Source organism: Vidua macroura, chromosome 5, assembly GCF_024509145.1.
Source record: "Vidua macroura isolate BioBank_ID:100142 chromosome 5, ASM2450914v1, whole genome shotgun sequence".
Lineage (NCBI taxonomy): Eukaryota > Metazoa > Chordata > Aves > Passeriformes > Viduidae > Vidua > Vidua macroura.
In genome coordinates, this window is record NC_071575.1 from 33,214,689 (window position 1) to 33,228,443 (window position 13,755).

The following is a 13,755-nucleotide window of genomic DNA, read 5'->3' on the forward strand; positions in this document are numbered from 1 at the left end:
ATGTAATGGAACTTTATGTGGTATTGCTCACATAATGGTATTTCACCACTATAAATTCCTAAATTCCTTCCTATCTGTCAGATGATGTTCCCCGCATAAAGACTCAGAAAACTCTGGGAGAGTTTAAATTTTGATTTGTTAGAAGGCGACATTAGGTTATTCACAGAGTATATTTAATTTGAATACTGTATATCTGGCAACTAGATTGTAAAAGAACAAAACAAATACTTGAAAACACTTTAACAAGCATCTGCTTATCTAGTGAAAAAAATGGCTTGTCAAAAAAACCCTTACGTGAGGTCACTTCAAGAATGATTGTTAAAGAATTTGATATTGAAAATACAGAAACACATTCAGAGATTAAAAAATAATATACCTAAATATAGAACATTAGAAAATTTAATGTATCTTGGAATTCAGGCACCCATTTGCTCTTATTAAGCAATATCTTAACTCATTATTTAGAAATAGTTTATCCTAAAATGTAAGAGCTTTTAGTTGCAGGGTTTTTTTTTTAATTTTCAAAACTCACTGAAATCAAAGACATCCAAATTTAAAAGAAAATAAATGTTACATTTATAATAAATGTAAATGCTTCAGCAGTAAACAAACTAGAGTCTTTATATTTTCTTTCCAAAGTGGAACAGGTAATTTTAAAATCTATTTAGTTTTTCAGTTATTATCAGTTAAACTAATATTTGTTATTAAAAAGAAAAGCTATACTAACTGGCATAATTTCCGCCCATTTTATGTCATTCCTGCTTTTAGTTTTCCTCCTGCTGCTGCTGCTCTGTGAGAGTAAACATGGCCCTTTACATAGTGAGGACATCTTTGGAATTGTCTGAAAGCAACAGAAATCTTTTTTTTTTTAACTTCCCTGACAGCTACCTGAAGAGGGTGGTGGTCACCATCACATTTTTGATAAACACACAAATACTTCTTCTACTCAAATATATGCTTCAGTGATAATAGCTCTTACACAGTATCTGCAAGAATCCCCCCAGGAAACAGTTTACCAGTAACTTCAGTTTCTTAGTTTGCTTTAAAAAAATTAATTTGGTAAGCCTAAATTCAAATGTATAATAATAAAACAACATTTCAGGATGCATAAAAGAATTTATTAGATCAATTGTTTAAGTATTGTGGTTAAGATATCAGTTTAGAAGCAAAACTACAAAGCAGTTAATGAGACTCAGACACTTCCATTTTTTAAAAATTACTTTTATGAGGTCAACTAAACCTTTTTTTTTTCCTCATGCAAGTAAAAGTTCTTGTGGTGAATAAGTTTAGGACTGTTTTCTTAAACCCATTTAATTAAAGGAGGATTTTTTGAAGTGTCTTAAAGAATCAGGAATTTAAGAGTTACTCTTTTGTGTTTAGCTTAAGGCCATTTCCCCAATTTCTTTAAGTCAAAATCAGTAAAAGTGTCTTCAGATATTTTTTAGGATTTAAATAGAATTTTACTTTTAATTCAGTTTCTATCTCTCACCAAAAGGAAGAGGATAACTGTATTAGAGCAAATTGCTATCTTCCATTAGTTTAGAAAAACAAAAGTAGAGAAGTATATCATTGTACCATACATAGGCTGAAAAATGGATAGCTATTGCAGAATACATATTGAATTTGTATGCTTAATATTCCTAATGTGAAAGTATCTCAATAATTATTTCTATTAGATAAAAATGCAAATATATCTTATTTGTACATGACTAGAACAATGAAGACCCCTCTCAAGAAACAGAACTCCTGCTGCCTCTAAGACCAGAGATCCCTAAACTCAGAAATTCAAATGATTAAACAGAAATATTTCCCATAATGCTACTGATAGCTGTGACTGCTGTTTCATAACAAAATAAATACAACACCTTGCTCTAGTAGTGCATGTCATCTGGTGCAAAATAATCTGCTAGGACAGTACCAGAAACACATAATAAATATCAAAATGTATTCCCTCAGACTGAAACATTGTATAAAATTTTCATAGACAACACAGAATACAAATGATCAGGCAGATTCATGGCTTGAACATCTGCCAAAAGAAGATATTTAAAATTATTCAGACTCTTCAGATCTGAGAATAATTTATTACACACTTTACATTATTAACCATCCCACAATCTGCCACACTGTTGCCACTCGTTTTTGAAATGTTCTTTAGATTGTTTTTATTCACTAAAATATGTAGCTGGGCTGAGGCATTGTGAATGACATAACATGTAATTAAATAAATAATAAAGGAAAAAAACATATAATACTGTCATGTAATAAAGATATGTGTTGTACTGTGCAGTAGGAACATATTCATTGTGAAGTACAGTGACTAAAGAAGTCAAGGTGAGGTGACTTGAGGCTAACTAAGTGTGATCACATCTTTCAGTCACTTTTACCTAATGAGAAGTAAGGAAGGATGAAAATAAGTTTGTGTGGAGATTGCCAAGTGATTCTATAGAAATAAGTTTATGAAAAATTTGGAACAGAAAATTTTTGAGGTACACAAAAAAAAAAACATGACAGAGATTTGACAGTACAAAACGTAGAAAATTTTAAGGCAACAGTAAATGGAATAATATTCATTGAAATATCTTTTAAAAAGAATACTAAATTCCCCTCATGCTGTGTATGAGTTGAAAGTCCTCAAAAAAGCACTGAGCATGGACAGATCATAAACAAGGCAAAAAGTTGGAAAGACAATCCAGATTAATCACAAAATTATTTATATTCTTTGAATGAAGAGAAAAAACCCTACATTCTTTTAAAAATGATCCACTAATGAAATGGAAGTAAGTTATTTACAGATGCAGAATCTATAAAAACATTACTGTATTAAAATCTCCTGTGATTATTTACCCTAGAGGATTGAGAAGGATTTGGCAAGTGGAAGAAAATCAAGAATAGTACTGAAAAGAGGTAAAAGGGTCACTGCTTGAAAAATTAAAGTAGCTCAAATTTCTTACTCAGTTCTGTGAGTGTGTGAACAACACTGGAAGCAACACAGCCAGAGTGTGTAATTCTCCAAGGGCTCAACTGAATTTGTGTTCCACAGTAATCTTGCTTTGTATCTATTCTGTCTGGATAAATTGATGCTAGGAACAGCTTAAAGGAGTGAGATCTCTTCAGTTTAAAGCTGATACTTCCCTGGATCATGATCTTTTGTTAGAGTACCTTATCAGTATGGAATGATTGGCTGCACCAGAAATATCGGCAGTGTGTTACTTTTCCCAGCCCCGGTCAGCTCCTGAGCGCCCGGCTTGGGCGCCTCGGCTCCTCGTCAGGGTCCGTGCTGGCTGCTACTTCCGGGCGCTTCTGCTGCTGCACTCTGGGGTGGGCTGGCTGCACATTGCCGTAGGTGTGAGGGAAGAAACAAAGAGGCAGGAAATTCATCCAAATCCGTCCGCGTGGCAGCTGGATGCTTTATTGGCCACGAGAGCTGCGATGGAGAAGCTGCAGCCTGCTCCCAACATCACGTGGATGAATCTGGCAGCAAGGCTGGGGACCTGCGTAAGGATATAGGAGAGGGATAGGGGAGGGCAAAGGCCCTCCCACCCAATTGGTGTGGGTGCCGCGGCAATGACATGATTACGGCAACCAGTGGGAACATGGCAGGGGTGAACACAGGGCTTCGGGGCCAGTGGGACTGCTGCAATGGGGTGACAGGCACGGAATCCTCAGGAGTTGTCAGGAAGTGGTTACAAGAGTGACAGGGGGAAACTCCAATGGCAGGCAGCCTGGAGCTAGCCACGGTGGGGAGGGGGAAAACACAGGGGATGCAAGAGGATACACAGAACCAGCAAACTAACAAAGATCAGAACCCCTAATCTGAACCCAAACCCAGGATGCAACAAGAAATATCTGCTAGTTTCAGTCTCATTCACACATACAGCACCAATATAGAAACCAGAAACAACCTGAAGCTTTGCAGCAATTGAAACCATGATGTTATAACACCGTTTTAATTAATACAATTGTTCATAGATAGTTCCCTATTCAGCCCATCAAACTAATGATGACAGGGTCTGCTTTTCTAAAAGCATATGAGTAAAATGAGCTAATGAACTGATAAAGACCTTACAATAATGCTGACTGCATCAAAACAAATAAAATACCATACTATAATTTTATGGCCCTGATATGAGCTCAAGGACACTGTCAAATTCTTACATATTCTAAATTGCTCCTTTTTATTATGCCTTCTTGTGTGGATTACCATAATTTTGTTTGTCACTTCTCAATTCTCCTGTTTATTTTCACTTAATATATTTACCCGAATATATAAGGTACAGTAAGCTAAAGGAATACACATTGTATACATTCTTTTGACTTGAATATTAGAATTTTTTTCCCATTTTGAAGACACTTTCTTTATGCTTTGCCGATACATATTTATGCAATCTCTTTTTAGAAATCTTCAGAATGCTTAGAAATTTCCACTTCATGACAGTTATCTGAACCTACTCCAGTGTTTCATTATCTTACTTTTTGAAAGATTTTCCCAATAGCTTGAATTTCTTCTTCAATGAAACCTGTGGCTTTTTGTCTCAGCCATACCAAATTATTGTTTCTTATTGTAGCATCAGCAATACTGGAAGGCATTCCTTATGTTATTTAAGTCAAATCATTGATGAAAAGCAATTAACCAGCAATCTCCTAATTATACACACAGAATCAAATTGGGAAATCACAAAATGTTTGCAAACATCTACAAATTTCATTAGCCTTGTATAAGTAATCTCCCGAAATCGTCACCCTCACCTGCTCCCTCACTCACCAAATATTCTTGGTTATGTGCCCTTTTCCCTACTCTTGCAGGAGACCTGGGTTACTAATGCTACCCACCGCTTCCAGAAGTACTTTCCCTTACTTACTTACACTTTTTTATAGATAGAAGGGTGGCTTCTAACTTTGTGTGCAGCCATGCTGCTCCCCACAACCCACTTATTCACACACCAGTGAGGAAGCACCCTGTGAGGTCATATACACAAACCTGATTTGTGAGTCCCTACTTGTTCCCCTCCTTAGTATTAAATTCCTATTTAGATTTAAACCCCTCATGGCATTCAAAGGGAAATATGTTCAGATAGACCTAGGAAAATGCTCACATGGAGCCCAACCAGATTATTGTGCTGTTGTGCGATATCCACTGTCACAAATTTCTGTGCTTCTTTTACATGTCTTTTCAAACTGACTAATTTTCTCAGAAGTCTCAACCTACAAAGCCTACTTTCCCTTCATAGATTGGAATTAAATTTCTTTGACCTATATATTTTATTGAAAAACTCAACATGAATCTCCCTAATTTATTTTTCCCATTTGGTTACAGATAGCTCTTTGATTATGTCTTTCTTTAAAGCATGTTTGAATTTTCCATTACTCATAGATGTTATAGTCAAAGTCTTGTTATGGGTAAAAGAGAAGCCATGGCACTAAGTGTTGCAGTGTGCAGCTACGCAAACAGAGCAAAAGGGCTTTGTGAATTTGAGATGGGAGTTTCTGTTTCCTAAGCCTAAAGCTGGAGTTTCTATTCTGTATTTTTACGTGTATTCATCCTTCCCCCTGGAGTTATTCCCATTGGATTTTACCTATAATGTATTCATACTGGGCATTGTTCTATTAGTTTCACCTTATCTCTTATTTTCCCCTATAAAACCTGTGTCTGGACCCCAGATCATTGTCACTTGTACGTGCGGCGTTCAAGCAAATACAACCTACTTTGGACTGCACAACAAGTGTCCAATCTCTTCAGTCTCTTTATCCCGGTCTTGATCACGCTCTCTAAACAGCTCTGTCCATATCAAATGAACCCACAAAGGTGTTTGTTGCTTCTCTCCGGCTGCTCCCGGAAGCGCCTGGCCAGCGCCCCGGGAAAGAATAGCCGGGCGAAAACAAGGAAGTCGGAGAGAGAAAAGAACAAAGCAACATTTGATTATGTCTTTCTTTAAAGCATGTTTGAATTTTCCATTACTCATAGATGTCATAGTCAAAGTCTTGTTATGGGTAAAAGAGAAGACATGGCACTAAGAATCATTATTTGGCCAATTATGGCCTAAAAAACAAATTAGTAATATCAAATTATCTGATATAATATGTAGGAGTACTATACAACTGTAAAAGTTGTATGAAACCTTCCAGTTATGTATCTCCTTTCTCTGGTGTCTAAGTTACTCTCCCAAAAATTGTTTGGTCCTAATTTTGTCACTTCACTTTTGTTCAAAGAGAAGGAAGAGGACATCGCTAAAAGCAATTAGTATGCTAAGATATTTGCTGTGACCTCATGGTGATGACTTCTCCCTCCTCTCTCTGGGAGGAGTGCGATATAGAAGTTCCTTTCATATCACTTGTACTCTGTGTGGGTTTCCCTCTTTCCCTGTTTTTCCTGAGGTTAGGAGCTCAAGAGCATGCCTCTTAGATTTACTGCTCTAACTTACATGTGATACATGTACATGCTAGCTCATCTGAACCCTACTTGCTCCTCAAACAACTAAACTCTATTGAACAGGGTTTAATTGCAACAATTTAAAAATATTCAGTCCCTGTGTTAGGCTGTGTAGAAAATAGGGTGGCATCAAAAAGGGGTGATATTCTTCTAGGTCCCAGTCATTAATAAAGAGGAAAGTCTATGCTTCATGAAGGGTAGTTTTATGTGGCATGAAGAGCTATATGTGTTAACACTATACAGTATTGTGTTCACTAGGCCATGCTGTATGGTTTCTCACTACTTGAGGAAAATTCTTCAAATTGGTTTATTTTAGGACAACATGAACTAACCTTAAACCAGTCTCTTCCCTATAAAAAAGTCATACCCAGGAGAAGTCAGTAATGTTAATGAAAAGAACTGCACAGGATACTGAAGAATCACAGAAATCTTGTATTGAGCAATGCTAAATAAAATGTACTCCCCAAAGCATAAATCTAAACAGTATAACAACTGTGTATAGGACTCCTACATGCTCTATTTCTTACTAATATTTAACCACCAAGACACCTGAATGCGGCAGTTACTTGCAACGACCTCAAGCAGTCAAGATGTGCTGGCTAGCACTGCCTTTGTGAGGCTGGGTCTGCCATGTGTGCGGGCACTCCAGGGGTATTGCGTCTGCTTCCCTGGCAATGCTGAGCGCTGCGGCGAGGGTAATGCAGCTTTGGTAGCTTCACGCTGAGAGGAGATGAAGGGATGAGAGAAGGACACTTGTTTGCTGGTCCAAAGAACTTTTATTCCCCCATGAGTGGTGGCATGCTCTCTGGCCGGACTGCAGTGACAAATGCCGGAGAACAAACAATGACAACAGATTAAGTAGGGGGCAGGCAGACAGGGGTGGAAACCTGGCTCGCCCAATAGGGACAAATGATAGAGGAGTGACATGGATTATAACAACCAATGGTAACATAACAGAGGTGGGTACAGCGTTCTGGGATGAATAGAAAGGCAAAGGTGGAGTGATTGAAGCAGAACTTTCATAAAGAAGCTGGGAGTGGTTACAAGATTGACACTCCGACAAGGAGTGAAAAAACCTTGAATGACAGAACCAAATAAGGGGAAAACAGGGAGAGGTGAGAAGATTGACAGGTCTGAGTGGCAGGAACTCTCGGGGTAAACAACTTGGAGCAAACCACTGTGAGGGGAAAATGAGGGAGTACAAGAAACAAACCTAACTAATAAAATCCCGGACTAAATCAACCCAACCTACACCTGAAGAAATATTTAGGATTAGGAAACACATTTTAACTAACAACAAGGGAAATAATTAAGTTGAATGGTGGAACACATTTACAGACAGTGAGATTCACTTTTGTGTAGACTCCCTTGATGAACACTGCAGGAGCACCAATGTCTTTGGAAACTTAAAACTGGAGAGGACAAAGCATTTCAAATTGTATTTAGGGAATAATTTTTCATTAGTAGTAAGATGAACTGCATTATACCTTGATGGAATTCTTCCATTTATGATTCAAAATGTCTTAAAAACACTCCTTGCATGTATCAAATACATATAAAATATCACTAAGTGTTGAAGAGCATTTGTTTATACCATGCAGAATCTTAGTTTTTCTTGGTTTACATTTTATTTTATTTTATTTTATATAAAAAGAATTCTTATTTTACAGTCTATCTATGAAGACAAAACTGCAACTTTTAATTAAATTCTATCCAATAAATTCTTCTTTCCTTGTCAGAATATAAATTTTTATTTTGAACTCTCTGTTAGACTTTGTTGTTACTTAGAAAATAGAATCTAAGTTTATGACTAAGTTAAATTTATAAGTCAAGATACAAGACCCACTTTTCTAGTAGAGTATACTATTAATGTTTTTATTAGCTTTTCCACGTGTTTGGCAACAGACCAGGGAGCATTTCTATTTAAATTATAATTTCTGGCATTCAGACAGTTTTTCCTATTGTCTTTTGAGCAATGATTATAAGCAGAGTGCAAGATGAGAACAAACCTGTTCAGCTGCTAGAAATAACCACCAACTCAGATTTGTAAATTAGGGATTATATTTTTTGTTCTGAACTAAATCAGTGAGGCATGGAGAAACAGAGTATTTTAAGCTGATTTATTAATCTGAAATGTGGATTTAATTGACTCTTAATCTATTTGTAAAGCACTCTACAAAGACCCTTTCACTCAAGAATTTTAAAATAACAATATTAGTAGCAGAGATAGCAGCAATGTACACACAAGGTTAACATAATAAACTAGGTTGACTTTATCAGAGGAAAGAAGCATTGCTTTAGCACTGGTCACTGAAACATGCACTCCTACATGCTATGACATAATTGTATTCATGTAGCTGGACAGATTTTCTTTTGATTAGCCCTTGTTTACAATTGTAATAGATTTTCCCTCTCTCAGCCAAATCTTGCAGCACATGGAAAAATTAAAGGTATTGATTATGATCCAACTGAGAAAAATAATTACCATAGATCAACAAAAATCTTACTAATTTGAATAAATTATTTTTAAAGGGGATATTTTTGGCAGCTTGATTGGATATCCTGGTATTCAGAGGCAACTTATTGTAGTAAATTAAAAAAAATTCAAACCTTTCTAATAAGATAGGGATTTCTGAAATTCTGAAAACCACTTTCTCAACGAAAGGATTTTGAAACCATGTATGCCTCCTTTCAGAAGGAAAAAAATATTCTACAAAAAACAAGGCATAGTGCAGAGTGAAGGGAGAACCTTTTTGTTTGCTATACCAGCTCTCACTGCATTGCACAGAACCCAAAAGTGTTCTGTCTTTATAGATAAATAGTGATCTCTCCCTGTCCTTAACCAAGGAACCTTTTCTTGCGTTTTCTGTCCTCTGTCCAGCTGAGGAGAGGAGGGATAGAGGGGCTTTGGTGGGCATTTGGATCCCATCTGGGGCAAACCCACCAGAGGACTCTCAGTAGCTCCAATTCCTTGAACTGATATAGTCATGTACTATGTTTTTGTAGCTTCTAATATTAGATGTGAACCAGATTATACTTTTTCAGTGCAGTATTTATATTCCATAAGGCTGCAATTTTTTTCCGTAGCTAAACAGCTAAGTATTCTCTTTGTAGTTCTTTCCAGAATATGTTTCATATTGGACAATCTCTTCAGTTTGTTTTTATGTGTTCTGTCCTCTCCTCAGCTTCTGACATTTTTAGCTCCTAAATTTATGTATTAGTAACAAAACCAAGATGTCAAAAATACATTTCAGTCTAGAATAGGCACAACTAGAAACATTTCCATTGTTATGGGGTTTTTTTTTTCAAATGGAATGAAGGAATATTTTCAAGATGTGATTAAGAAACCCAGCAACAAACCACTTTTTGACATTAATTTCTACTTTTAGAGAATTTTCAATAAAATCAAAGCAATCATAGAATCAGAGAATGTCTTGGGTTGACAGGGACCTTAAAATTCAACCCCACTGCTGTGGGCAGAGACACCTTTCACTAGATCAGGTTACTCAGAGCTCCATCCAGTGTGGCTCTGAACACTTCGGGATGGGAGACCCACAGATCTGAGCAGAAGTGGTGAGCTGTAATTTTTTCCCTCATACAAGAAGAAAGTAATGTTCTACTGTTTTCACATAAGTTTTGTATTTAAGAGAAGTGGAAAAGGAATTTTTTCTGCATTTGGGCACATCCCAGAGCATCTTAACTATATATATCCCTAGTTTGTCACGTGAATACTGCATAGATACATGATAGCTTTTTAAAAGATTTTTGAGAGCTTTCCTTCCTGGAAAGGGGGAAAATTTTGTTTACTGAAAGAAAATGAACTGATCCCCTTATTTCAGATAAGTTCCTTACACATTATGTTACCCCAAAAATTTTTACCTAGTTTGAAGAAAAATATTATTTGTTCTATTCCTTCTCTTCTGTACTACTCTTTCTGTCTGTTTGTATTCTGTACTTATTTTTCTACCTTCCAGATTTTTTTTTCTCCACAGGACAATTAGTACCCCTAATAATATATTAACTGGAAAATAGTGTCTCAGTTTTGGAGTCAGTTTGCATATTTTGCTGGGTTCTTTAGTGATAAGACTGTGTACATGTTCTGTCATAGGAATTATTACAACACTATTGTTTCCAGTGGACCTTGCTAATCTTCAGAATATCTGTTTCTTTCATAATTCCCTCATAAAATTCTGTCACAAATAAAGAAATCTATATGATATCTAAATTATGAGGGAATATGATTAATCTTAGTGTGTTTCTGTGCTTCTTAGTTTTGGGTAGAAACAAAGGCAAGCACAGTAGCAGACATTCAGTATCCTTGCAGTCTCATTCCATCCAAGATCACACTTGCATGATTTATTTAGATCTGTTAAGGTAAGGTCAGGAAAAACTTTCAGATTCTTTCTTGTCACTCTTTTCTGCTTCCCACAGGAGAGCAAAAATTTAAGCAACCTTATACAAAATCATTCTCTATTACTTTATCTTTATCCCTCTTATCAATCCTGCATGTACTTACTCTGTGTCTTTCAATATGAAAATCTTATCACTGCTCAAAAAAACCCCATGTTTGATGCACTTAAAGATATCTAATTTGCATTTTTTCCAGACACAGTGCATTGGTAGCTCATGGTCAATTAATAAGCTGAGGTTTTTGTCTTCCTCTCTTTCCAAATTATAAGATCTCAGTTTATAGTAGAAACTGTTCTTAGTCCCCAAGTGTATAACCCTGGCCCTTGTGCTATTGAATTATATTCTACCTCTACTTCTAGCCTCATTTGTATTAATAGGAATGTGCTGAAAATATTTCCCTATGGAGACTGGGTTTCCTTTTGTGTAATTAACTTTATCAAAAACAAGGAAATACTTAAGAAATTTGCTTTGCTTTACATATCAAAATTAATTTGATATCACATTTGTTAATTTCCTCTATACATAATTCCGAATTTTGCAAGGCTCATATAAGCATAATAGGTTTTTGGATTCATGTAATTATCTAAACTCAAAAAAAATCCCCATATCCTCTCCACCTCCTCCTAAAAGCCTGGTAGTTATATAAAACACTTATCTAAGGAGTTTTAGGCTACAAAAAAAAAAATCACATCTGATGTGCTAATTTATGTATTTTATTTGCCTTGTTCTATGCATCTGTTCACCAAAAAGCAGGAAGAGTTAGCTCCATTTGATGCCTTAATAACCTTATTTAGGACCAGACAATAAAGATTTTTCCATCCAAATGCATGCTGATATGAAATTAATTTTCTGTTATTGTTATTTAATGAATGAAAGAAATAGGCCTTTAGAGGGAAACAGATAAAAACCAGAGATTTGTGTTTATGTTTACATTATTATATGCTTAATTGTTGAGCGATAAATCAATTTTTCATTCAGGTCATATAACTCAGTTTACGTAGTCCGAAGCAGAGATGTGGACTAGTAAACAGTCAGCAGGAACTGCTCCTGTGGGCTCTGGAATGATTACCCAGGTGCTTTAACTTGCTGTTTAGAACAGTAGCAGCAGGCACTGTGCATGGGTCTAAAGGTGCTGGTCAACAGCAGCTCACTGTGAGCTAGCATGTGCCCATGTGGCCAAGAAGGACAATGGCATACTGGCCTGGATCAGCAATAGTGTGGCCATCAGGACCAGGGCAGGGATTGTGTCCCTGTACTCACCACTGGTAAGGCTGCACCTTGAGTGCTGGGTCCAGCTCTGGGCTACTCACTTCAAGAAGAACATTCAAGAGTCCAGAGAAGGGCAAGGGACCTGGGGAAAGATGTGGAGCACAAGTCTTATGAGAAGCAGCTGATGGGATGTTTAGCCTGGAGAAAAGGAGGCTTGGGGGAGACCCTATCACTCTCTACAACTCCCTGAAAGGAGGCTGCAGCCAGCTGGGAGTGGGCTCTTCTCCCAGGTAACAAGTAACAGTATGAGAGAACGTAGTCCTAAGTCATGCCAGGGAATGATGAAGTTGGACATTAGGAGGAATTTTTTCAGAGAAGGGATGATGAGACATTGGAACGGGCTGCCCAGGGAGGTGGTGGAGTCACTGTCCCTGGAGGTGTTTAAGAAAAGACGGGATGTGGCACTCAGTACCATGATCTAGTTGATAATTGTGATTGTGGTGTAATGTCACAAGTGGGACTCGAGATCAAATTTTTTTTCCCACCTAGCTGATCCTGTGATTCTAAGTGGTCAGCTGCCTATAGGAGTTCAACAGAACAGATTTGCAGGGAGGTTCATCCCACTCAACCTGAGAACCCTTTGTGAGTGCCCTTCAGCACACGGACAGTGACATACCACCCTGTTCAAAGATTCAGTTCTGTGCAGAAGCTTCACCTTTATGCAAAGAAGTCCATTAAACTGGAAGGCTTGGGTTTGGGTTTTCTTTATTGATCTCCTGGAGTGTCTCTGTAGTAATGCTGGTACACTTAGCTAGTATCTCCTAACCAGTTTTGAGAACACTTTTCCTCAGGTGGGGTTACCAGAGTCAAATAGGTATAAATACAAATAGCTAATACAAATTTTGAATGAAACAGAGAGGACAGTACTCCTGTGGTCTGAATTCAGTCTGGCCCACTTTTGCCTAGATTTCTTAGGCTGATATATCTATATCAAACTGGTTTTGTTTGGGTTTTTTTGTTTGCGGTTTTATTTTTTATTTTTATTTTTTAATCTGGATAAAATTAGTGTGATTCAACAAGGAATATGGCAGTATGCATAGGCAAATATACATATGCAAATATGTATCCCATGGATAAATTATCAGCAAATGCCACATTCTGGAATTTAGATCATATCTGAAATAAGATATTTTTTTTCTAGGACTAGTTTCAGAAATATGTCTTTGAGAGTTTAGCTTAATCTACATCATACTGAGGATGGTGTCAGCAGCTGTTAGGAGTGGTCCAGTGTAAGTAAAGCTGAGTTGCAGATTGTGGAACAATTGTATCAGAAATTTAAAATTAAAGACTTGAATTTTTACTAAAAACAGTGATTCATAATAACCACCTATAATCTTGAAATGTTTTGTTGGCTTTTAGAAACAACAGAAGTCAAAATGAAGTAGCTGTTTCACCTACCCTAAATTGGCAATAATTTGTAACTGCTTTTTCAGGGAGGCAGATAATTTGCTAGTGTTATCCATACAGTGAAATTATAAGTTTCATTTCCCTTCAGTTCCAAAGCTATAATAGCTTCAATTAAAAAGAATAGTTTAATATATTGCTTATTTATAACTAGAAAGTATACATAGAGGGAAACCTCTACATTCTGCTCTACAATGAGCAGAATGTATATAGGACTTAGAGCCAGCCATACTTGGGAAAGT